The 26,518-nt window shown below is 36.3% G+C and overlaps 1 protein-coding gene and 1 pseudogene across 1 annotated transcript in view; one reads left to right on the top strand and one right to left on the bottom strand.

Moving 5' to 3' along the window:
• Tacr1 (tachykinin receptor 1) overlaps nucleotides 1-26,518 on the bottom strand; it is a 212,268-nt gene that overhangs the window by 169,156 nt on the left and 16,594 nt on the right. The gene's annotated exons all lie outside the window — the stretch shown is intronic.
• On the top strand, nucleotides 1,906-2,478 carry LOC101721223 (large ribosomal subunit protein uL6 pseudogene; annotated as a pseudogene).

Here is a 26,518-nt window from a genome sequence, read left to right as displayed (position 1 = left end):
TCATTCTATTTAGGATCTCCACTATTTTGTTTTAATATATAGCTGCTTTATACCATGCTGTACATAAAAATGATCCTCTAACTTGCAAATTGAAGAGGATTGTGATGGATACGCACCTGGCTGTTAGCCAATTAATCAATACCTTCACTTTCACTCTGTACCTCCCCATGCACATTTATTAGCCTTTAGCCTTGGGATATCATTGATTCTTCCAGGGGTAGAAACTGCAATCAGTCTGACCAAGAGTCTTTTCCTAAGACAATTTAGAAGAGCAAAAAACATGAGAGAATAACCACAGCAAGTGTGTGGGCTAAAGGCTGTGGGTGGCTGGAGTTGCAAAAAGTTACATCTTCTTTTACTTAGTTCAAATTATCTGAGAAAGTCTCTTTGCTGAAAAAGAGAGAGAAGGATGGAGCAAACAGATGGATGCAGAATTAAAAGAAAGGCAACATCATTTTAGTTCATTATGAGGTACAGACATGGTCCTGTTTTTGGGTAATAGAGGCTTCGTGTTTTTATAGCAAAGTTTACTTTTTGCTTGTAGCTGTTTACGATGTAGATAGCAAATGGTATATTTTTAATGTACTCACAATGACAATAAAGACTGTATATGACAATAAAATATTTTCCACATAATGGCAGTAAAAAGATAAACAAGAGGAACAAACTAAAATGTGAAAGTTATTTGTATGATGAATACATTTAGTACTTGTCAGAGATAAAATAAAAAACTTAACAATGGTAGGCTTAGAATGGTAAGGTGATCAATTGTCTCTCAGTGCTTTTATATTCTAACACAGTTTCAATAAAAATTACAATGATATTTTTCTTAGATCATGACTTGTGATTCTGAAATTCTGCTGGGAAAATAAACTGGAGAATGAGTCTAAAAAGCGAGAAACAGAAAGTCACATGATATGTATAGGATGACAGTAGAAGGCACTTGTCTACACAGTCAGATATTAAGATAATTTTCTGATCATTAAAAGTGTGAAATCAACACAAGGATTGAAAAGTAGATCATGGAACTGTAATAAAATGACTAAAAATAGACTGTACTACATCTGAGAGTTCAGTATAAGCTATTCTGCTATTATACATTTATGGAAAAAGGAAAGATTTGCCAAGAAATTCTTCTGGTACAATCGATAAACTATTTGAATAAAAGTTTATTATCTCACTCATATGAAAATCACAAGGAAAGAGAGGTAAATATCTTGGGGTGTCAGAAATCAGTAGTGAAAAAATGCTTAAGAGAGTATATATAACTCTGAATCCAAAAATATCTCAGAAAAATTTAAGAAGCAAATAAATTTGAAATACATTTATCCCTTGTGATAAAAGAGATTAGTATGACATTTCAATTCATATGTACAATGTGTAATGATTAGATCTGGATAATTGGCATACCCATCACCTTAGACTTCTGTCATTTTTTGTGTGTGTGTTGGAAACATTCAAGATCCTTTCTGCTATCTATTTTAAATGTATAATTAATTGTTGTCAACCATGACACCCTATTGTGCTATAAAACATTTGAAGTTATTCCTCCTATGTAATTGTATCCTGTACCCATTCACTGTGCTCTCCTTAACCCCTCTCTCCCTCACCCTTTCCAGGCTCTGGAAAACACTATTTACTTTCTATTTCTACAAGACCAACATTTTAGGTCCTATATATTAGTGAGAAAAGCTTTTTGTGCCTAACTTATTTCACTTAACATAATGTCTTCCAGTTTAATGCTGCGATTTATACTCTCGATACAGAGACAACTCTTATTAACCAACTTAAATAGATGAATAAACCCCATTATCAAAATAGGCAAAGACATTAAACCAATTTCAAAACATAAGAAAGATATATGGCCAGTAAAAATATAGGAGAAAAGCTAAATCTACTATGAAAATGAATATCATTGTCAGCAATCAGACTATTGACATTTCAGAAAATGCCAGCATAACTCTGAAGAGAAGCATAGTTATTGTGAGGGCCCCAAAGAAATTCTGAAGAAAGACTTTGATCACATCAACATAGAACTCTTTGAAAAAGAGAAGCAAAGGCTCAGCTTGACAAATGGTGGGAAAATAGGATCTGGATACCATCTGTACTCTGTGTAGACATGTACAGAATGTGATCAAGGGTGTCACATCGAACTTCTAATACATGAACATAAGGTGAGAACTGTATATGGTTATCTCCCCAATTAATTTCATTATTCAGGCAATGGGTCTCCTGTTGAAATATGAAATTTTGGGGGTGAAAAATACATCTGCAGGGTTCAAATGAGTGAAGGTGTTGCTTGTTCAGTATCTCAAGCTCAGAATGGTGAGTTAATCCTCACAGGAAATGGCATTAAACCTATTTCTAATTCAGCTGCACTGATTCAGCAAGCCACGACAGTTACAAAAAAGGACATCACACAATTTTTGGATGGTTTCTGTCTCTGAAGAAAGAACAGTACAGCAGGCTGATGAATGAGATCTAAAAGCTGTCCAGGTACAAAAATAATATACTGGATTATAAAACCAATTTTAACATTTTAATGATGGAATAAAAGGTCTTTATTGAATTAGGATTTTTTCTTTAAAAATATGAAGAGTTTAGGTTCATTAGTTATCAAAGAAATGCAGTTGGCACAATAATACTCATTGAATTTCAAATATTTAAAAAGTAAGTATATGGTCCCCAATTGTAAGGTACAAAATAAAATATTTTCGTAGTCTACTGGAAAGAGATGCATTGAAACCTTTCAGGGAGTAAATGTCAAGAACTTTGGCATTTTAAAAAAATAGTCCTTGACTTAGAATTTTAATTTTAGAAATTTGTCCTGTGGAAATACTCAGTTTTCACAGACTCATGTAGAATTTTAAAATTTATTTTTAAAATAGTAAAACAAATGCCAAACAAAGGGAATTGATTAAATAAGCTATGACCACATAATACTTTGGTTGGCAGAATAATGATCCTCCTAATCCCAGGAGGTCCAAATCTTAAACCCAGGAATTTGTGAAAAGTGTTACCTTACGTGGCACAAGAGATTTGCAGAAGCGGATAAAGTTCTTCAAATGGGAGATTATCTTGGTTTATCAAGTTTGTCTCATCTAATCACACAGGTCCTTAAGTGGACAGTCTTTCTCAACTGTTGTCCTAGGAAGGTAAGGGAGCAGTAGAGTGGTCAGAGAGATGTGATATTAATGGTGTTACTTATAGGACAGCATGAGCCAAGGAATATAGGTGGTCTCAATATGCTAAGGAAAAGCAAGGAAACAGATTCTTCCAGTGTCACAAAAGAATGAGCCCAGACAAATGAAGCCTCTGTCAGACTTCTGCAGATCTGTAATAAAATAAATTCATGTCCTCTCCAGCCCTTAAGTTTGTGGTAATTTGTAACAACAGCAATAAAAAAAACTAATACAAATGGGATCATTTGCTATCAGTCATTACAAATCTGACTGGTTAAGGATTTATTCAGTTACATGGAAAGAGCATATTATAAAACTGCAAGTATAGCAGACTAGCTCTGAGGATGAAATGTAAGTATACTAGCAATGATTGTTTCTGGATGTTATGATTGCAAGAGACTTTTTTCTTTCTTGATTTTCTATTCTCCAAATTAACATCTCTTACCTTTGTAATCAGAAAAAAACACAAATAAATGTTAGGCAAAGTATGCTTTAGTCTACATTTCTGTAATTATTAAATCAACAATAACCTAATTTACAATGGCTTTACTCCTTCCGTAAATACTTATTTCCATCTCCCAATCCAGCTAAATCTAAGTGTAATAATTACTGAAAGTTATTACTGTATTACTGTGTTTAATAAAATATAAACTTGTTTCAAGATTTATTTTAGAAATAAACTTGTGCTTCCAGTTTAATTACTATACAGTAATTGGGTGGAGCTCATGTTTGATAGATTAAAATCTCATTATTTTGTGTCCATTTCTCTTCCTTTCAGTTTTAAATTTTGATTCATTTCTTCAGTGGTTATAATATGTCTTTGCATTGACTTAGTTTTTATCTAGGAAAAGGTTGCGAGTGTTCTGTTTTCAAAGTCTTTGAGTATTTGAGAATATCTTTTATGCATGAATAACAAAGTAGCTAAGTATACAAGTTTGCAATCATTTCTATTCAAAAACACCATATACAGTTTTCTCTGTTACTCTCTGACCTTTATTGCCATCTATCCCAAAACTGAAGCCAGAGTAATTTTTGTTTCCTTTTAGGTATCTTTGATTTTTCCTGTTGGGACATATGAAGAAATTTAAAAATTTACAGTTAGAATTCCTTGATTATAAACAATGACAAATTTGAGGCATTTGTAAGAAAATGGATGCACCTGGAATACATAATCCTGAGTGAAATAAATCAGACACACAACCATGAATACCATATGGTATCCTTCATTTGAATGAGGTATAGTATAAACAAAGAAGATGATAAAAGATGGATAGAGAGGGACAAGGGGACAGACCTCATCCAATAGGGAAACGGACCAAGGGAACAAGGAAAAGGAGCAAGGGAAGGGAAAATGAGAAGAATAAAGATGTGCCATGTACAGGAACCTTATAACCCTATTCAATGTAAACATTATAAGTCATAGTCTGTGCTAAAACAAATAGTATCAACAGGTATGAAAATGTTGACTGGGAACCAGAGGAGGAGGAGAGAGGGAGAGAAGGGGATTAAAAAAAAAAACCAAGCTGTAATATGTACATGCGATCATGCTCCAAGATGATCGTAAACTGCATGAATTACAAACAGTACTAAAAAAATAAAATAAAATGAAAAGAAGTCAGAATTCAAAAATTTAACAAAAAAATAAAAAGAATATTAATAAGTGCAGTTTTTCCCCATTAATGTTATGAGTATGTGAGCCCCGCCCACATAGACTCTGGAAAGTAGATTGCACTCAGGAAATTTACTGTACAGTAACTTTATGATAATTATTCAACTTGTGGTGGTTTCCTTTTCAAGAACAGTTGGTTTGCCCCTTAGCCAACCTTATCAGAAAAAGGAAAGAAAAGGCCCCAATTCACACAACTAGGAATGAAAAGGATGAAATTACAATGGACCCAGCAGAAATCCAGAGGATCATCAATATCTACTTCCAGAACCTATATGCCAATAAGATGGAAAACATAGAAGAAATGGACAGATTCTTAGATATGTATGAATTATCACAGTTAAACGAAGAAGACCTAAAAATTCTAAAACACCCAATATCAATCAATGAAATTGAAAATGTAATTAAAAACTTACCAACTAAGAAAAGCCTGGGTCCTGATGGCTTCAGTATTGAATTCTACAAGACATTTAGAGAGGAACTACTGCCACTACTCCTTAAACTCTTTAATGAAATTGAAAGAGAAGCAATACTCCCGAATTCCTTCCCGGGAGCAAGCACCACATTGACCCAACTGAAAAACAGAAATATAGGCCAATCTCACTAATAAACATAGATGCAAAAATCCTTAATAAGATACTGGCAAATAGAATGCAGAAGATCATCAAGAAGATCATACACCCTGACCAAGTGGGATTCATCTCAGGGATGCAGGGATGGTTCAACATACACAAATCAATAAATATAATACACTGTATTAATAGAGTCAAGGACAAAAAACACATGATCATCTCAATAGATGAAGAAAGAGCATTTGACAAAATCCAGCACACATTTATGATAAACACTCAACAAAAATTTGGAATAGATGGTCTCTATTTCAATCTGGTAAAAAGCCATCTATGAAAAATCAACAGACAATATCATACTAAATGGTCAAATACTGAAATCTTTCACACTAACATCAGGAACAACACAAGGATGTCCACTATCACCCCTCCTATTCAACATAGTTTTGGAAACATTAGTCATGACAATTAGACAAGAGAAGGAAATAAAAGGAATAAAGATAGGAAACAAAGAAGTCAAATTGTCATTATTTGCAGATGACATGATACTCTATATAGAAGACCCCAAGAAAAGAAGACTCCACCAAAAGTCTTCTAGGCTTAATAACCAAATTCAGTAATGTAGCTCGATACAAAGTCAGCTCACAAAAATCAATGGCTTTCCTCGACATGAACAACAGACTCACTGAGAGAGAAATAGGGCAAATAATTCCTTTCACAATAGCATCCAAAAACTAAAATACCTAGGAATCAATCTAACAAAAGAAATCAGAGACCTCTTCTCTGAAAACTATAGCACTCTGAAAGGAGAGATTGAAGATGATATCAGAAAATGGAAAGACATCCCTTGCTCTTGGGTAGGAAGAATCAACATAGTGAAAATGGCCATATTTCCAAAACTGCTTTATAGATTCAATGCAATCCCCATTGAAATCCCAGGAGTATACTTGACAGAGCTGGAGAAAACAATTCAAAAATTCATTTGGAATAAGAAGAGATTTAGAATAGCAAAAGCAATTCTAGGCAACAGAGACATGGCAGGGGGTATCACAACCCCCAACTTGAAACTATACTACAAATCTGCTGTGATAAAAACAGTGTGGTATTGGCAAAGAAACAGACCTGACGACCAGTGGAACAGATCAGAAGATGCAGAAAAAACTCCAGACACACTCAGCCATCTCATCTTTGACAAAGGAGCCAAACACCCTCACTGGAGGAAAGATAGCCTCTTCAATAAATGGTGCTAGAAAAATTGGGTTTCAACTTGTCCATGATTAAAAGTAGACCTGTATATCTCACCATGCACTAAACTAAAATGGAAATGGATTAAAGATCTAAAAATTTAAAGAGAAATGCTGAACTGGTGGAACAAAGGCTAGGTAGAACTCTTGAAGATATTGGTGTAGGAAAAGATTTTATGAATAACACCTCAGTTGCCTGTGAACTAGCACAAACAATCAACAAGTGGGATCTCTTCTTATTAAAAAGCTTCTGCACAGCAAGAGAAACCACCAACAGTGTGAAGAATGTGGGAAAAAATTTTTACCAGCTGGCCCTCAGACAAAGGTCTACTATCTAGAATCTATAAAGTACTTAAAAAAATCAGACCTCCCAAATTTAAAGACCCAATCCAAAAATGGGCATCTGAAATGAACAGACATTTCTCAGACAAAGAAATAGAAATAGCAAAGAAACATATGAAAAAATATTCAACATCACTGGTCATTTGAGAGATGCAAATGAAAACAACACTGAGATTCCACTTCACTCCAGAAAGAATGGCTGCTATCATGAAATCAACCAACAACAAATGCTGGTGGGGCTGTGGGGAAAGAGGAACCCTGCTCCACTGCTGGTGGGAGTGTAGACTGGTGCAACCACTGTGGAAATCAGTATGGAGATACCTCAAAGAACTAGGACTGGAAGTCCCATTTGACCCAGCTATTTCCCTGCTGGTTATCTTCCCCAAAGAATTAAAAGAATCATACCACAGTGATATATGTGCACCCATGTTCATAGCAGCACAATTTGTAATCGCTAAAACTTGGAAGCAGCCCAATTGCCCATCAACTGCTGACTGGATAAAGAAAGTGTGTGCATGTGTGTGTTTTTTAAAAAATAAAATGGAGTACTACTCAGCCATAAAAAACAAGAAACTGGATACATTTATAGCACATTGAGGCGATACTCTTAAGTGAAATAAATAGGGCACATGTGTATAAATACCAAAGTTTCTCTAGTGTGAGAAAATGAAAGTGTAAATAAGGACTAAAAGGTATAGTAGATAATGTGAAATAGGAAGTAAAGGTGCAAAGGGGAAGGGGAAGTTGGAGGGGTAGGAGAAAAGAAAGCAGGGAATGGAATTAATATGAGAAAATGAAAAAAAGGAAACAAAGTCTTTGTAAATAGGGAGGGATGAAGGGGTTGAAGGGAGGGCAGGAGAATGGGGATAAAATAAGAACCAAGCAAGATTATGTAAAGGTGCAAATTTCCAATGATGAATGTCATTATATTGCATACCTAATATGTACCAATAAAATTAATTTTAAAAAGAACAGCTGCTTTGAGAAGTTGAATTTCTAGCTTATGTTTTTCATAATTGATAACTTCTCTCTCAAATTTTCATTTTTCTTTCCCTTTCTTCTCTGTTGTAGAACAATTTACAATGTTTTTCCATGACAAATTTGATGTTTCTGTGTCCCTTACTACCTTCAGTGAAATTTTAATTCTGAAATGCATTATTAGTTTGTTTGTGGCCTTCTCTCAATCAGATCTTTTTGTTTTCTTAACTGACTTCTCTATTTGAGAGAGACAAAATTTTCCTGTACATTCAGAGAAACTAAAGTGAATATTTTGTTTTTCTCTTCTTGTGCTAAATTGTTTAAAAATTTTTTTCTTTAATTCTTTAGGAGAATTCTCTTCTCATCTTGTGCTGCAATATCATTTTTATAAACCCCCAACTGGTTTCTTGAATGATAACCCAACCAACTAGTTTTGGCACAAAGAGGTGCCACTGGGCATTTGGAACTGGTAGACTCTCTTTTAGGATCTGTGTTTGAAAGGCACATTGAATAGCCCAGCCCAAGTTTTTAGATCTACAATTTTGTGTAGTTATGAACTGAACTGATGTGGAAATTTTACTTCTCCCAAGTGCCCATTTCTGTATAAGAACAAATAGCTACATAAATCTTTGATCCAGGAAGGACTCTGAGAGATGACAGCTCCTCATGTACTTTTGGGGCTCTCTCTTGACAGGGGTCTGAACACACATCTAAGGTGCCAATACCCGTCTCATCCCTGTGTCCAGCCTGTCCTGCTGCAGCCTGGAAGCTGTAGCATCCCAGGACAAGAGGCTATCAAGTGGGGAAGAGGAGAGGGTGAGGAGGACATTCTTCTGGACCCCTGGAAAATGATGACTTGCCTGGAGGTGCTGCTCCTGTTGTCTCAAGAAAGCAGCATAAAGTAATTGGAGTAGTTTTCTAGGGGTGCCATAACATGTACTACAAACCAGGTGGCTTAAACAACAGAAATGTATTTACAATTCTCAAATCTTGATGTCCAAGATCTAGGTGTGGGCAGGATTGTTTCCTTCAGAATGGTATGATGGATGCATCTGTTACAGAATTCTTCCCTGGGCGTGTGGATGCCTGTTTTCTCCTTGAGTCTCTTTGCATTGTTTTCCTTCTGTGTGTCTAGATTTCTCTCTTTATAAGGACAATAGTAATTGAATGAGGGTCCTCCCAAATGGTATTTAAACTTGATTACCTCTTTAAAAATCCTATTTCCAAATAACACCCCATCTGAGGTACTGTGGTTTAGTAATATATATGTGTATGTGTATGTATACACATATACATACATATATACATATATATGTAATTTTAAGAGATGAAATCTTGTTGCTGTGTTTCCTAGTCTGGCCCTGAACTCTGGGGCTCAAGCAATTCTCCTGCTTTAGCCTCCAGAGTTGTTGGGATATACAGACATGTGCCACACCTGTCTTTGGAATTTAACATACGAATTTTGGTGTGCGTGTGTGTATGTGTGTGTGTGTGTGTGCATGTGCACAAAATTTAGCTCACAAAACTACTGGTGGTTCAATTCTCTATCTTCCGTCCTAGACAAGGTACAACCCTGGTCAAAGGGGCATAAGAGGGATAGGCATTGCTAAACTTCTTGCAATCAAATGATAATTGCCCTAGACACCAGCATAAATTCAGTTGTTAACCTTAGTACCCACTGCTATTGTAGGTTTCCATTATTTCATCTACTTTGTTGAGCATTGCATTGCAAGCATACAGCCTCAGGAGGCTTTGTTAGGGATTATTAACTGACTGCCGGATTAACCTTGAAGTTCCAGTGACCAAATATTTGTTGATAAATGAGAGATTTCAGAGTTCTTGTCACTGTGCCTCTATCACACCTTATCACTGTCAATTCTTTTAATGCCTCTTTGTATTACTTTCTGAACCATGAATAGTAAATAGGGATCATTTTCTACCTATGAAGTTGGCTTTTGATCTGCTTGACAAATAAAACTGAAGGAGTATGAAAAATGAAGGAGGGTTGGGAATGACTGGAGGAATTTAGCAGCTGACTTCTCCATAATGAAGCAGGTAAAAAAAGGTGGAAAACAACTCACTTACTAATCTTCACAGTGGGGTGAGCCTCTTGCAAACTCTAAGGTGAGTTTTGTCTGATTATACAACAATTATCTACTCTTTTATCTTGAAAGACTATTCATCATACTTTCCCTTCACCAAAAAAGAATATCATCTGACTTGGCAATGATCAGATTATATTCTTAAGTAGAGAGAAAGGCAGAAATTAGAGCTCCCTGTTCTTATGCAAAGAACAGTTCTGTAATGAGCTGTCTTACCTTACTCCATTTTCCTGAGCCTTCCCTGAGGACAGACAGCCTGATGTGCTAAAGAATGCGCTGCTGACTAGTCTCCCTGGTGAGGGCTGCTGACCACGCTGAGGCTCAGGAGGAAACATTCATTCTCTTGCCTTAGGTCCTTGACCACTCTGGAGCTTCACTCCCAAACTGGTGGACTTTTCTGTCTTGGCTCCCAAGGTGTGTTTCCTTCCCTGAATTCTGTGGTCTTTTTTCTGGGTATTATACCCTAAATGCCCCATGGCACCCTAGAGTGGCATCAGTGTTATGGTATTCACTGTAACACAGAGAACTACTGTGTATTTTTTTTTCTAACATTCCTCTCCTCAAAGCAGTTGCTAAGTATGCCCACCTTTGCTAATGACAACATGGCTGCTGAGTGAGGGAGTGTTATATAAATGCTTCTTTTTAATTCCCCATAATCCATGGCAATGTAGAATAAATGGGGAATCACTTCTTTTTCTATTTTAATTACATTAATTTTCTCCACTTGTGAGTTTTTGTAATGGTTAGGGATTTCATTAAGATGTCTCCCTGGGAAGCTAGGTGGATATGGATTGCTATGACTTCTATTATCAATTGCAGGTCTGTTTTCAGTTCCACTATCAGGGGACAAGGTGGAGCTAAACACAGGCTTTTATAAAATCAATTTGAGAGTCTTTATTGATTGATCAGAATTCCATTAGGTTATTGATCTTGATTCTGAAACAATGTTTGCTTTGAGGCAACTGAGTGCCAAGGTACTAAAGGTCCATGAAAGTATCTTTGAAATTGGCTTTCTGCTTCAGAAAAGTGTTCAGACATAAATGCCCCCTAATCTCCTCTATTCAGAATACATTTATTTTTGCAAATTAGGCATTTGTGCAGTTGTATTTGACTGTCAGTGATGCCAGGGAGTTGCTGGCAATTACATGTGGGAGGGAGTCAGGGATGCTGGGTGCTTTGCATAAGTGGGAAAGTCTTGCATGAGGAAATAATGTCCCACATCTCAAATGATTTTGAGTGTCCTTCCAGATATTCATACAGGTTAAAAACCTAAAACCTAACCTACAACCTTACCTAAACGACTTGATTTTCACATAAATCAAGTGACTATTTCCTACTGCTTTTAAAAAAACCCCACAAATTTATTATTTTACAAGTCTAGAGTCCAGAAATGGGTTTGCTGGGTTAAAATCACCTTGTTGGCGGGGTTACAATCCTCCTGCACACTGGAGGGGAATATCCATTCCTTTTCTGTTTCAGATTCCAGCCACTGCTTGTATTCCTTCTTTCATGGCTGCTTCTTCCATTTTCAAAGGGGACAGCACTGAATCTTCAAATTGCTCTCTGACCTCCTGTGTCTCATGTTCACTTATAAAGACCCTTGTGATTATTCTGGGCCTACACAGATAGTCTGGGATCATTTCCCCACCACAAGACCCTTAATGGCATCTGCAAAGTCCCTATGCCATGTAAAGCAACACAGAGCAGTCTCTCTTTATCCCTGGGAAATATATTCCAATACACCCATGGGGTAAAACATTGGATAGTATAGAACCCTATGAAACTGTGTTTTGTCCTTCTGATACCTCTAATAAAGTTTATAAATAAGGAACAATAAGAGATTAAAGGTAATAACTACTAAAATGAAACAACTATAAAAGAGATTGTATTCATATAATTAGTAAAATTAATATATCATTATTCCAGTACTTTGGGGCCATTAAATAAAATAAGTACACACACTGTAATACCATGACAATTGATCTGATAGCTGAGACTACTACTGAGTACAGCATATACAATGTGCATATATTGGACAAAAGGATGATTCCCATCTTGGGCAGGATCGCATGAAGTTTCATCACACTATGCAGAACAGTTGCACAGTTTAAAATGAATTTGCTTATTTCTGAAGTTTTCCTTTTAATTTTTTTAGACCACAGTTGACTGTGGTAACTGAAACTGTGGAAAGCAAAAGGAAAGATGAGGAGGGACTGCTGTGTTAATAAATTCTGGGAATTAGGATGTAGACATTTTTGGGGAGGCCATTATCCTGCTCACTACAAAAAGAGTATTTTGAATGTTTTTTTTTTAAATATGGCCTGGATTTTTGAGGAGCTTAACTAGTAAATAAAATAAGGAACGTTTTTATTTGTTGTTTATTACTAAGAACTGATCTCCATTTCAGAACATCATTTTACTAACAGCAGCATGGTTCCCTGTATTTAGGTTGCCAGAAGAAAAAAAGTAACAAAAGAAATCTCATTCCTGTATCTGCCTGCAGCTGTTGCTGACACATTCTCTTTATTCTAAACAAAGGTATAAGCCTAGCACACTTATCCTCTATCCTAATGTGTGTGCCTGAGCATTTCCATATTTGATTATAAATTGTTTATCTCATCTTTTATAATAGTGTTAGAACATTATATAGATTTTCCCCTTGGAAAGGTATGTATAAGTAGAGTATAAAATCAATAAATTTTATTTTACTACAATAAGGGGTTATATAAGATTTGTTAAAAAAATGTAGGGCATTGAATCTGCTCCTTCTCAGATCCCTGTTGCCCTTCTCATTTGAGAAGAGCCTATTAACTATGCATTGGATTTCACTCCCTTCAATCTCCTTCAAAATATTATGAAGCCTATATTTGCTATGGTTATCATGCACTTCTTCCACTATATATTGCATATATCTGGTAAGCCTTCCACTCCCAGAGTCATATACTTTCCTAGGAAAATCTCTAGAGGGGGCTTTTGTACTTCTGAGGTCTTTGGCAAGACCATTCTTCCCACAGTAGGATTTCAGGGAATCTCACTGAGGGCTGTACACTCTGATAAGACTTCTGCCTGTCCTGTGGCATCACCCCAGAGGGTTGGGTTTCTTTAGGTACTGATTATCATCGGAGCTTTTATCTGCAATATGGTTCCAAACATTTTTCTAGCTTGATGTATCTTTCCACCCTCCCTAATCCCCATGGAACACATAGGCTGTCTTTAGCAAAATCTCACCCTCTTATTCAAAGGTTCCTTTCATCTTTTTTGTTTGTTTTGTCTTGTCACCTGTAACTTGGTTGTTCAGTAACATCACGTCTCCCATTACAGACATCTTAGGGGGTTGGCGTTCTTCCTCCCACAGTCATCTACCTCAGGCAGAGACTGGACCAGTGGCTGATGTCCACCTTGCTCCTCACTGTCACGTCTAGACCATTACTCCTTCTTTCTGAAGCTCCACTGAAGTTTCTGTTATCAGACTACCCCACTTGCTACACTGTGTTGAGGCCATTCCCCAACTCATCTACTACACTTTTTCTTTCATTATTTGGAGATTTTAGCCCCTGGATCACTGTCTTCCCTTTTAGTGAGCACAGTATCCACATATATGATCAATCTGAGACCCACTTCCTTGGCATCTTAATTTCCAATTCCGTATGTTCCCCTCACTCCACACTTCTGCTGTCAAAATGAATTATTACTTGGACTTTATTATCACTGATAACCACCTTATTCTCAAAATTTCTATGTCAGGGCTTTTTCTTCACATCCTTTTCAGTACGGGTCCAACAATTCTTCGTACTCATCAGGATTTCCAGTCCATTTACCCCACCACCTCCTATTGTCTATCACCAACTCAGGTCCATGCTTCTGTATTTATCAAGTTTAGACTCCATTGACAAGCCATATAATTGATCCTTGCATATAACTTCAACTACATTTAAAACAATTTCTTTTTATTGGTTCATATTTGCAGTTCATAATGATTACATTCACCATGGGCAGTTGGTACATGTACATAATACATCTTAATTCTTTTTTGATGCTCTTCTCGATTTTCCTCCTGATAAAATCCCAACAGTAATGATTTTTTGCCTGCTGTCTTCTTGTTTTATAAAAAAAAATACATTATGTTGATTGATCTGAAAATTTTTTCATCCAGGGTTTCACAAATCTCTACTGCTCCTTCAGCATTGCTTGAAGATCATATTTCTCTAGTTGTATTTGACTTATCAACTTTATAACATGACTGTTTTTTAACTTCTCTACCTCACCTTCAGCTGATAATCTTGTTTTTTGTTTCACCTGGAAATTAGAAACAATAACAACGGACTATGTTATTTTATCATTAATCCTGTCAATGTATCTTCACTGCTGCGCATAAGTGCACCTTCTTTCCAGCTAAAATGGATCATTCCCCACTGAAAGCCAACATTGGACCCATTCCCATTTGCTCATCCATTGGACCCATTCCATTTGCTCACCCAAAAGCTTTGCTCCTCAATTTTCCCCTTACCAGCATCATACATTTCTCTCTCTCAGATTCCCTATTCGTGCCTCTAGCAAAACACGTTGTAATACCTTCCCTCTTAAAGAAAAACAAACAAAAAAGCCATAAAAACAAAGAACAAATTAAAAAACTCCCTCAAACTCATGGCCCTCTACTTGCTATATTTTTCATTTTTTCCCATTGATAACTACTTCTTCCCTCACAGTCTTCTGTTATCCCATTCCAGTCACTCCTAACACATTATTAAAACCACTTTTATGTCAGCAATGATCTTGTTTTGTCATATCGAATGATCCAGACTTTGTCCTAATCTTCTCAGCAATTTATGATACAGTAGATAACTTCTTTCTTCCTGAAATGTTTTCTTATTTAGCTTCCAGTAACCCTACCTGTTAGTTTTCTTGACTCATTGGCTATTTATTCTTGGTTATATTTGCTAGTTTTTTCTTATTTTCCTCATTTTGTAATTCGGAGTTTCCCTCAGTCCAGACAAGGGCAACTGTCTCTTGCTCTTTTCCCTAGGTGACTGCACATAATCCAGTGATTTTACTTACATGTTAATAATTTCCACATTTGTATCCTAGCTCTTCCTAACCTTCCAAACTCCAGATTTACAAAGCAACTGCTTATTAACATAATATCTCTACTTCTCTTTCTGATGCCTGTCTTAAACTTACCAGAGCCAAAAATCACACCTAATTTCTGCTCTTGAATTTATCTTTTCTCCACTTATCTCATCTTAATAAGTGGAAATGCTATTCTCCCAGCTGCTTAGCATCAAACCTCAGTCACTTTTGATTGCTCTTTTTTCTTCTTTCCCACATATATCCCATCAGCAAATTCTTTGATTTTACTTTTGAAATATGTCCCAGATCTGATCACCTCTTACCATCTGTATCATTATGTCATGGTTTAAGCTACCAAAATCTTCCTCCTGGGGTCACCATAGTTAGGAGAGCTCCTAACTGGTCTTCCTGCTTCCACTCTTGTCTATTTTCCACACACCAGAAGGTGAACTTTTAGACATGTAGGTAAGATTATGTTCTTCCCTGCTTACAATCCTCTGATTCTCATCATATACACAATAAAATTGAGACATATCCAGCTGTGACAAAGACTTTTAATGTTTACCAAATATTCACGTGCTGTCCTACATTTTCCAGAGCCATTGTAGTTGGGCCAGTCAGTGCCTTGAGTCCTTGGTAATGAATTGTATGGAGACATAATGTGCATCACTTTTGGATGGTTAAAGCTCATGGTCTCTCCTTTCTTCCTATAACATAGCAACTAAAAAGCTCAGATTGAGGCAGCTGAGCCACAAAATGGAAGTCTGCAACCAAGTAAATTTTTCAGGACACTGCAGAGGAGAGAAATTAGACTTGCAGTAGACTTAAAATGAATGAACTGTGTATTATTAAGCCATTGCAATTTGTCAGTTATGGATCATGCCATAGTCTACTCTGATTAACACATGTGATCTACACGGCCTTCTTCTTTAACCTCATTGGCCTTTCTCCCTATAACTTACCCCAATTCAACCACCTAGGCTTTACTGCCAAACCTATTTCTCCCTCAGGGTCCCTTCTATCCGGGAAGTCCTTCTCCAAGCTCATCACATGGCAGGCAGGATCCATCACATTATACAAGTCTTTGTTCAAACATCATCTCCTCAAAAAGGCCTTTTCTCATCTCTCTATTTAAAATAGCTTCCTTCTATTTTCTACCACCACTCTATGTTCTAACTCTTTTCAATGTACAGTGCTTATTGATACTCAAAATGATACATTTTGATTTCTGTCTATCTCACTGAAATGAAGAACAAGTCTTTTTTATTGTTGCTTTCTGCTAGCCCCTTAGGATCTAGAACAATGCCTGGTACGTAGTTTACATGTACACTAATTACATTAATGATCCCAATAATTTAATGCTTCCTTATATTGTTTCCATTTGTTATGAAGCTCTTGTCACTAAAGAGGTGGACTATAATTCTCCAACCTTTAACCTGTTCTAGTTTTAAGACTTTCTTTGCCTAGTCAGGTATTTGTGGACATAGACTTGAAAAAAGTGCTAATATGTGACTACTTGCTTGGCTAACCTGTGGAAGAATGAAGGACACACAGAGAAGAGCTGGGTGGCCCTATCATTTCTGCTGAGGCCAGGTGAGACCTTTTGGTGACTAGTTAGTTCCAGACATGTGAGTGAGCCCAGCAAATTAAACTGAACAATTGGCTATTGCTGTATACCACTGAGATCTTATGCTTACTTTTATACAGCATTATCATCCATAACCAGCTCTTTTGATTGTGTGTTATACAGCATTATCATCCATAACCAGCTCTTGAATGAATGTGTACAGGGAATATGTAGATGTTCTACAGTGAGTGTGTGGATATTTTTTCACAGTACATTCTGCCTCCTGTTTTCTAGGTTTGACCTGTGTCCATTGATTTTCCCAAGTTAGTAAGCTGGGAGAAATCTGAATTCTTTCTTCTTACTCGTTCCTAATCCTACTCCCTTCCAAATATCTAATGGTTTACTAAGCCATCTCATTCCACTTTCTATCTGTGGAATTTGATGTCTCCAGTTGACACTGCTAATCATATTTTACCTCAATATTATAGTAACTTCTACTAATGTCATTAAAAAAATGTAAACTTGTAGTTAGAGCAAAGAGTGAAGGATAATTTTGAAAAACTTCCTTCCCAAATTCTCTTGAAAAACACCTAGGAAAAAATAAAAAAGAAAGGAAGGAAGGAAGAAAGAAAGAAAGAAAGCAGAAAGAAATAAAAAAATAAAAACGTCTGTCTTAGTTACTTTCTTGTAGCTGGGATAAAATACTCAACACATGCAAGTTAAAGGAGAGGTTTATTTGCCTCACAGTTTGTAGAGGTTTCAGTTCATAGTTAGTGGACTCCAAGGCAGACCAGCAGAGGGGCCTGGCCAAAGAGGGTTGCTTATGGCATAGTGGTGGGAAGCAGAGCAGGATCAAGGGAAGAGGGAGTGAGACTGACTCTTTTAGGCCATGCCCCCAGTGACCCATCCCCTCCAACCTCGCTTCACCTCCTAACATTATATTTAGCTATAAACTATCATGCCCCTATGATCCATCACTTCCCCAAAGCCCCACCTATGAGCACATGAGGCTTTGGGGGGACATCTAGATATAAACTGTAACATAACCTGAGCTAAGTTCAATAAGGGTCAATAAGGGAAACAACAACAACAAAAGTGAATATACTCCAGACTATTGATACTTAACTGTCTGATGTAAAATTAATTTATGATTCCTCATATAAAATGTTAGGCATATTAAAAATAGATTAAATGGATCTAACATTATCCCTGTGGTCACTCATTCTTCGTCTCTTGCTGTCCTAAGTATGAAATAATGGTTGGACCCACAGTGACAATTGCAGTAACTCTCAGCTTATCGTGTTTACTATCAGCCTGTAGTGAGTTTCATTACTGAGAGGCTCCATTAATAGTTGGGATGGTAAGGAATTACAACAGTGCTTATGAATTGTGATTTTTTTGTTTCTTCCACTTTCAGTTTAATTTTATTTGTGGACAAATTTTTAATGCAAGTGATGGAAAATATAAATGAAGAGTATTTATTTCCCCAGTTCATCATTCTTCCTCTTGCTCAGAGTTTTCATAAATGCAGTTACCTTGTCTAGAATTCTTTCCTTCTCACTTGATCTCACTCTTCTTAATTAGTTAGAATTTCATAGAATAACAGACATAACAGAATAAATAACAGAACATCTGTTTAACAAGGGCTTAAAGAAATAGACGTTCCATTGCTTTTAGTAACAAGAGCCCAGAGCTTGGCGGTGTGGGGCTGGGATGTATATCAGGGATCTACAAAGTGATGCCAATCTCCTTCTCTAATTCACAGTCTTTAGTGAGCAGGGGTTATTCTTATGCATAAAATGTGCATCTAGCTTGTAGGTCTTGCACCTGTGTTTCAAAGCAGGGAGAAAAGCAAGAGGTAAAAAGATATTTCTCCTTGTAGTTGTTTATGTTTTAATCAGGAAGAGAAGCTTGGCCTAGATGCTTCTTAGAGCATTCCACTGACCCACAGACTGTCCTATGGCCTGTGCTCCCTGCATCACTAGCAGGGGATGGCAAGGGAGAAGGGAGCTATAAATAGCTTTTGCATAGCCAATCTACAGTGTCTGCCACAATGTCCATCCCTTACACTCTAACTTCTAATTTCTATTCCTCTTTTAATCTGTAAGGCATTCAGACAGTGTGGGTTTTTCTCATTGCATTAATATTCTTTACTAGAGCTAAAGATGATGTAATTATGCATTGATTTGAATAATCATTGAATAATGCCTTATTAATATCTATTTCTCCTGCTTGCCTATAAGCTCCTTGAGGGCAGAAACCACGACTGATTTTTACTGACTTTTGTAGACTTCGAGTCAGGGAATATACTCTGTAGGCTCTCTATAAATATTTAATCACATTCACACAGCATGAGGGTGTTAGGTATTAGTAGAACATAATAATTACCACTTCAAAAGCAAAGTGGTGATGAAAATAAAACATGGCAAACTTGATTTATATTAATAATGTTAGAAACCAATAACCTATAGGCAATATTGATATTTTCATCCAGAGAAAGATTTGCTTGTATTTCTTCCTCAATAGTATTTATTTACTTGCTTTATTCATGCTGTTTATGGGAATGGAGGGTCTAGCAAAAATGAAACTCAATGTAGTAAAAGTAAAGTTTAATTTTTAAAAATTACAATGTTTATTTCCCAACTCTAAATGTGAATTACTGGGATCTTAAATAAGCAGTTATATTAATCATAGGTTTGTTAGAGTTTTGGGAGCTTGGAGTCCCTGAGAACTGATGCTGGACTCCCTAGTTTTCTGGGGCTTGGCTTTTGCAACAACCATGCTGCACAGGGTGCACGCAGGTGGGGCTCTTTTCTTACATGTATATTATTCTCTGACAAGACTTCTAAGCTGAGAGGAGGAAATCTCTAAACTGTTTCGAGGACCTTACTCCCACTGGTTTTCTGAATCAATAACTTATTGTGTTATTTTTTTCCCCCTTTGCTTTACCTAAAGGGCTTGGTAAAAGTCCTGGGTTACTAGCTGAGGATGAAGAAAGAAAAATAGGGAGGTGGTATCATTTAGGAAATTGATAGGAAGAAAGGGTCTTAACAAAGTTCACTTATTTCATTCAACAGAATAAATTTTAGAAAATACTTATTTCACTCATTCCTATCCCTGAAACCTAAATTTGAAAGAACAGAATAAAAACTGAAGCTTATAAAGTTGTAATGTACAGCAAAGATGCAAATAAAATATTGTATTAACAAATAAATCTAGAAGTGTGCTAAAAGAACAAGACATAAAACCAAATACTATTTGCTTCAGCAGTTCTAAAGGAGTTGAAAACTAGGAAATTAGGTAACCAAAAAAAAAAATTGGTAAATAAAATATCTAGATCTGATTAAATCTCTTAAATTAGGAACTGAATTGACGATGTCTCTTTTAAACCTACAGGCATCATACTTAGCAGAGATTTTAAGAGAAACACTCTGGTTACAGTTAGGTATATAAAAAATACTCACATTTATCAGTTTTAAAAAACATTATTCCGAAAGATCTAGTAAAAAATAAGTATAGGACACCGGTAGATATAATAAAAAAATAAATATTCATAGGCTATATGATTATCTCAGGAAAACTGAGAAAAATAACAAGAAAAATAGAACCTCAGCAAGAATATGGGGTTCATTGCCATAGCTGGTTTCAAAATAACTATTAAAAAATCAGTTGCTTGCTAATGCACAGATAATCTATTTAAAAATGGGAATATGATTGCATTTTAATTAGTGACCAAAATTTTAAATTATATATGTATATATATTTGTAATTTATATTTGATGTGAATAATAATATAATATATAAAACCTTTAAAGAAATGTGCAAGCTCTATATGAAGAAAAACACAAAAGTTATATAAGAAAGCATATTAATGCGAATATGCACCATTCATACATTGAAAAAACTTAATATTCTAACAGTTCACCCCACAGGTAATTTTAATATGTAATGCATCTATTTCCATTGAAAATTTTAATAAGACTTTTCAATAGAGGTATTTTAAATAATAAGTCCAGAGGCTGTCAGGAAGGATAAATGGCTACTATATAGTACTACTCTATATGAAGGACTATTGAAGAAATCGTCATATCACAGATTTTCTGTTATATGAGAAAACTGAAAAAAAAGGTCAATCTGAAAATAGAATAGTGATTATTAAGGACTGGGAAGGATGCTGGGGGAATGAGGAGGCAAGGATGGAAGAAGAGAGGTTGGGTATGATCAGTGTTTTGTATACATGTATGGAAATATCACAGATTTTTATTCATATCTATAATTCATGTTTATAATAAAAAAGAGATAACATAAATTTTAAAAAAGAGATAGCCTAAGTATGAATAAAATTCAAAGGAGGGCAAAGATGATACCTCAAATCAGTAGGGAAATGATCATTTAATAATGGTGTTTGGACAACCTGATAAACATATATGGCATTTAAAAAGACATAATCTAAGTTAAATTATTATTGTATGGAAATTTTAAGAATGTGTAAACTATAAGAATAGGTAAAATTATATGTACATATTTATTTACTTATGGGTAGAGAAACCTCTTTCTAAGGATAATATCAAAGAGAGAAATAAGGTTTTATTTTAGAGAAGGTGGGTGGATATAACTATAGAAAATAATTTAAAATAATCACTGAAGAAATTCAAATTTTAACCAGAAACATTAAAAATATTTGCATCATAGGACAAATAAAACCTTATATCCTTAATATAGTTTCTGTAAGTCAGTATGGAAATTAGGGAAGTATGAAGTAGGGAGACAGGACTTTCTCAAATGGGAAGGGGATGAAATGATGGAAGGGAGAAGGGGAGGAGAAGGAGATGAAAAAAGAATGAAGATGTTTTATGTACATGTACCAACTCCTCACGAGGAACGTGATCATTGTGTACTGCAAACGTACTAATAAAACATAAAAACAAAAAATTACATTAGAAGATTACCTTAGAAAGATCTGCTAAGTAATTCACAAAATGAAATATAAAGGGATAATAAATACATAAAACTATACTCATTAGTAAATAATGAAGCATAAACAACATTTTAAATCTTTAAATTGGAATTTTTTCTGAAATTGTTAGGAATATAAGCAAAACAACAGGCCTCTATGTTGGGGATATGTATTTTGATTCATGTTGCTAGATTGTTTATGTCCTCTGATGATCAATTAGCAGAATGAAGCAAAAGCCTGAAAACATCTCATTCTTACAAGAATTTATCCTAACAGTAATGCATGTGTGCAAGTTTACCTAAAATATATTGATCATATATTACATATCATAGCAAAAACTAGAAAATCTGTTAAATCTAAGGATGGAAGATCATTTCAATTGTCATACTTTATAGCCGTTCATCATGGTTGTATAGAAGAAAATTTATAGCATGAAATATTTATTATATTATGTTAAATAAAAATGAAATTATTTTGTATGCTAAAGGACTGCTGTAGGTTGGAATTTGAATGCCCCCCAGAGGCCCATGTATTAAAAGTTTGTTCTCGACCAGCCTGTGGTGTTAGTGGGAGGTGGTAACTTTCTTTGGGAGGTAAAGTCTAGTGGGAGGAAGTTAGGTCACGGGGAGCAGGCCCTTGAAGGGGCTATTGGGACCCCAGCACATTTCTGTTTCTTTTTGCTTTTTGGCTGCTATAAGGTGAACAGACTTCCTCTGCATTTTACTCTTGCTGTGATGTACTGTTCTGATACAGCCCAAAGCAAGAGGGCCAAGTACCCATGGATTGAGATCTCTGAAACTATGAGCCAAAATAAACCTTTTCCCTTGTTAAATTGGCTACTCAGATATTTTGTTACAGTAACAGAGAGCTGACTAAGGACAAGATCCTAAGCATAGAAAAAAATGTCCTGGAATAAAATAATTGATGATAGCGGTGTTTGAGCAGTTATCTAAGGGTTGATTTTGCTTTTGTTTTTTCTTCATATTATTTTTACATAGCTAATTCTCTTTAATAAGTATGTTTAAAAAGTAGGTTCATTAAATATGATCTGAAGGGAGCTTGGAGTTGTGCAGATAATATTTAAGAGTAAGTTATTTTTTTCTCAGCAAAAATAGTTTAAGTTTCTACCTAAATAATGAACAGCCTGCAATAATTCTCTTGGGATCCTTTTGGGTTCATCTGCTTAATCATAATACTAGTAATTTGATTTTTTAAAATATTGTTATATAAATGCTTTATAGAAAACAACATTATTCATCTGTTCCTTCTGTGATTTTTCAGTCATTGACATTTACTAAATTTGTGCTATTTTCAAAATGTCGAGGAAAGGCTGAGAGGAAATGGAGCAAGGATTTTTTTTTTCAAGGTATAGAGAAAAAGGGAGAAAGGAAAAAGATTAAAGTTTCCTGATGAAGCATGGGCCTAGACCAACCCTGGCAGAATGCCCAGGTCTTGGAAAACTGGCCCTCACCTCAGGATTGGTGAACAGCACAAATCCATTTGTAAGAACGCTGGCAGGTGAAGAATAACTTTGGCCATTGCAACTGGACTATATTGCTCCCCTTCACTCCAACCTTCTGGACCCAGAGGACTAGCTAGAACTGTGATCCAAAGTCCCTCCTTGATGATAATATCCTTCCGAGTTATAGAAGAATTATATGCTTGCCAAGGCAGTTAGTGATTCACAAAGAAATATAAAGAATGGAGTAAATTCAACCTTATTTCATTACCCAAACACAAATTCAGAGTTCACTGGCACCTCACTGCAGAGACAGTTCTGAGGTCTTTCAGCAGCAATGTGGAGTCATGACAACAGGCCCCCAGTGTTCTCCATCAATTCCTTCAGAGGTACCAGGGGCTATTTTGTGAAAGGACAATTCTAGACATTGTTGAATTACCTAAATTCTAGCACTCTTTACATACCATACTGACCCAGTTCCTAGGACTAAGTTTCTTGTGATTTTTAATAATTTTTTCTGCTCAAAGTGTAAGTAGAATGAACATCTTCCCACTTTGAAATACAAATGAGATCTTAGAGGTATAAAGAAGTCCCTGCACTAAATTCTAGCACTCTTTACATACCATACTGACCCAGTTCCTAGGACTAAGTTTCTAGCACTCTTTACATACCATACTGACCCAGTTCCTAGGACTAAGTTTCTAGCACTCTTTACATACCATACTGACCCAGTTCCTAGGACTAAGTTTCTTGTGATTTTTAATAATTTTTCCTGCTCAAAGTGTAAGTAGAATGAACATCTTCCCACTTTGAAATACAAATGAGATCTTAGAGGTATAAAGAAGTCCCTGCCATCTCCACCTTAGACTGATTTTAATCAGCTATGCTTCTCTTGTTTAATTTAGTTTACTAAATTGGATTGGGCTGTGAAGAAAGCAAGCAGTAATTTGGGATCCTGTATTAATGAGGCAGGACTTGGAGCTCCTCAAAGCAGACTTGAGCTAGTTATAGTGTTATTGGAGAGAAACTTCCAGAAAGGAAGGGGAAATTTTGTCTAAAAATCCATGAAGGCTCTAGTTTTGCTGATATTCTGGTTGAATCTTGGACACACAACTTACAAACCCCTGCAGCTGCGAAGAGAAAAGAATGTTAGGAACAGATTTAAATGTTAGTTCCAGTGAGGATTCAGCCACAAAGTTTTATATAGTCTGGTCTTTTCCCGAAGAGCCAGTTAAGTTGTCAAATCAACAAGTATTTCACACATAGGGCTGCATCTATTTGTGTTCCCATCACGAATTCTAGGGCATTTTAAGCCCCCTCTGGCTCCCTGAGACTACTCAGGAGAGTATTTCAGCTGTTTATAGGGTTCTCTTTTGTTTAAACAATTTCAGAGTCAGACAAATCCTCTTATGAAAACATATTAATTATTTTAGAGGACGTTCCTCCACAGTACAATAAAATTAATAAATCATACAAGGTGGGCATTTAAGCTTCTACTTCTAATCTCCTCACATGCTACTAAATGTGCACACAAGGCTTTAAAAAATTAGTGCCTCTATTATATTCTATGACAGGAGGACAGAGGAGAGGTTGGCCTGCCATTTCATCAGCCTTCCTGCAGGGCTCAGAGCAGTTATGCAATAGAAAAAGTGGCTGCTTATCAGTTCATCCATGGCTGAGGGAACTGGGCTGAACTCTAAGAACAGAGTATAATTTTAGATGATTTTTCTTTTTTTTGTTTTCTGAAGTTGTAGCAGCTCAGAGGGGCAGCTCAGAGGGGTGGTTCAGTTATGTGAAGAAAGAACATCTCATGATCCATTTGGAAGATTCGGAGTGCTCTGTGGCTTCCAGGTCCCAGGAAGGAAAACCCCACCACCAAATCCTTTGTGCCAAGGGGAAAGGATGCTGTTGGGAAAACCTTCAGTATCAGAGGCACGCATCTCTGGAACACAGGCCTGAAACACCCAAGGGCCTGGCTTTGTCAAAACCAACACACGCCATTCTACTTCTGATAATTTCTATGGAGGTATAGGATATACCCAGAAAATTCTGCCATATACTTGTCTTTAATTCAAAGTCTCAGGAAAGAAATTGGAAGAGTCCGAATAGGTGTTGATTTCTTTTTTGGGGGCGGGGCGGTCACTATTTCCATATTGCTATAGTCCAGATATGGTTTGAGTGTTCCTTAAGGCTTCAAATGTTGAAATCAAATCCTCATTGTGAAGTATTAAGGGGGCAAAATTTTAATCTGACTACAGTGTATAGATGGGGTGTTTGGGAAGCAACTGAGATTAGATAAGGTCATGGGGTGCAGTCCCCCAGTTTTGAGTCCTAGTGGCATTTTATAGAGGGAGAGAGACCAGAGGAGACACACAGATACATTTCCCATCTCTCACCATATGATGTTCTGTACCATCTCAGGACTATGCCAGTGAGAAGGCTATCACCAGATACAGCCTTTGAACTTCAACCTCCAGAACTGTAAGCCAAAATAAAGTTTAAAAAGATCTCACAGTCTGTAGTTATTAGCTACAGAAAATTGACTAATACATAAGTCAAAAAACAATTCTGAAATGAAGGTCAGTAAGGTGAAATATGATAGGGTTCCACTCTAGTCAGGTGGAAAGAAGTTGAATGCAAACTATGGGTGGAGTGAGGCTCTGAGTGATTACATCTATGTAAATCAGATATAAAATCTTCAGATAAAAAGGAGGAAAGGGTAAAACTTGAAGGAAGCCAAGAAAATAGAGGGCACATGCTACAAGGACTTCAAAACTCTACTCCAGTGGAAAAGTGTGGGTGGATCCCATGGGGCCTGAGCAGGCAACACTGATGTGAGAGGGTCCAGGCCCTGGGCTATAGCTCTGGGTAAGGTCCCTGTGAGAGACACCCAAATTCAGACCTCTGACTCAGCCCTGATGCCAGACGTTCAGCCGCTCTTTACAGAGATGATTCTTTCATGTATAGGTCAGCTCTTCACTGCTGGAACCAAATACCCAACAAAAACAACTTAAAGGAAAAAGGTTTATTTTGGCAGGTAAGTTCCATAGGTTTCAATCTGTGGTTGGCTGGCTATAAGGCATGAACATTATGGTGGAAAGGCACAGTGGAGGGAAACTGTTGAACTCACAGCATAAAAGAAGCAAAGGACAGCGGAAGAGGCTGAGAGGAAGGGGTTAGGCATCAGATATAGTCCTCAAGGTCATGTTCTCTTGAGCCAACCAAATACTCAGGAGTGTGCTTTACTAATCTTCTAGGTGTCTTTCAAGTCAATCAAGTTGACAATTAAAATTAACCATCACATGCAACCTCTTGTTGTGTAACTTTGTAATCCTGGAAAGGCATTTTTAAAAAGTAGACAATGAAGAAATAAATGGTGCTTCTA

This window comes from Heterocephalus glaber, unplaced genomic scaffold (assembly GCF_053883595.1).
Source record: "Heterocephalus glaber isolate CG9 unplaced genomic scaffold, H.glaber_assembly_v1.0 deba00000470, whole genome shotgun sequence".
NCBI lineage: Eukaryota > Metazoa > Chordata > Mammalia > Rodentia > Bathyergidae > Heterocephalus > Heterocephalus glaber.
The sequence above is the reverse complement of the archived record's forward strand: the minus strand, read 5'-3'. Positions and strand labels throughout refer to the sequence as shown.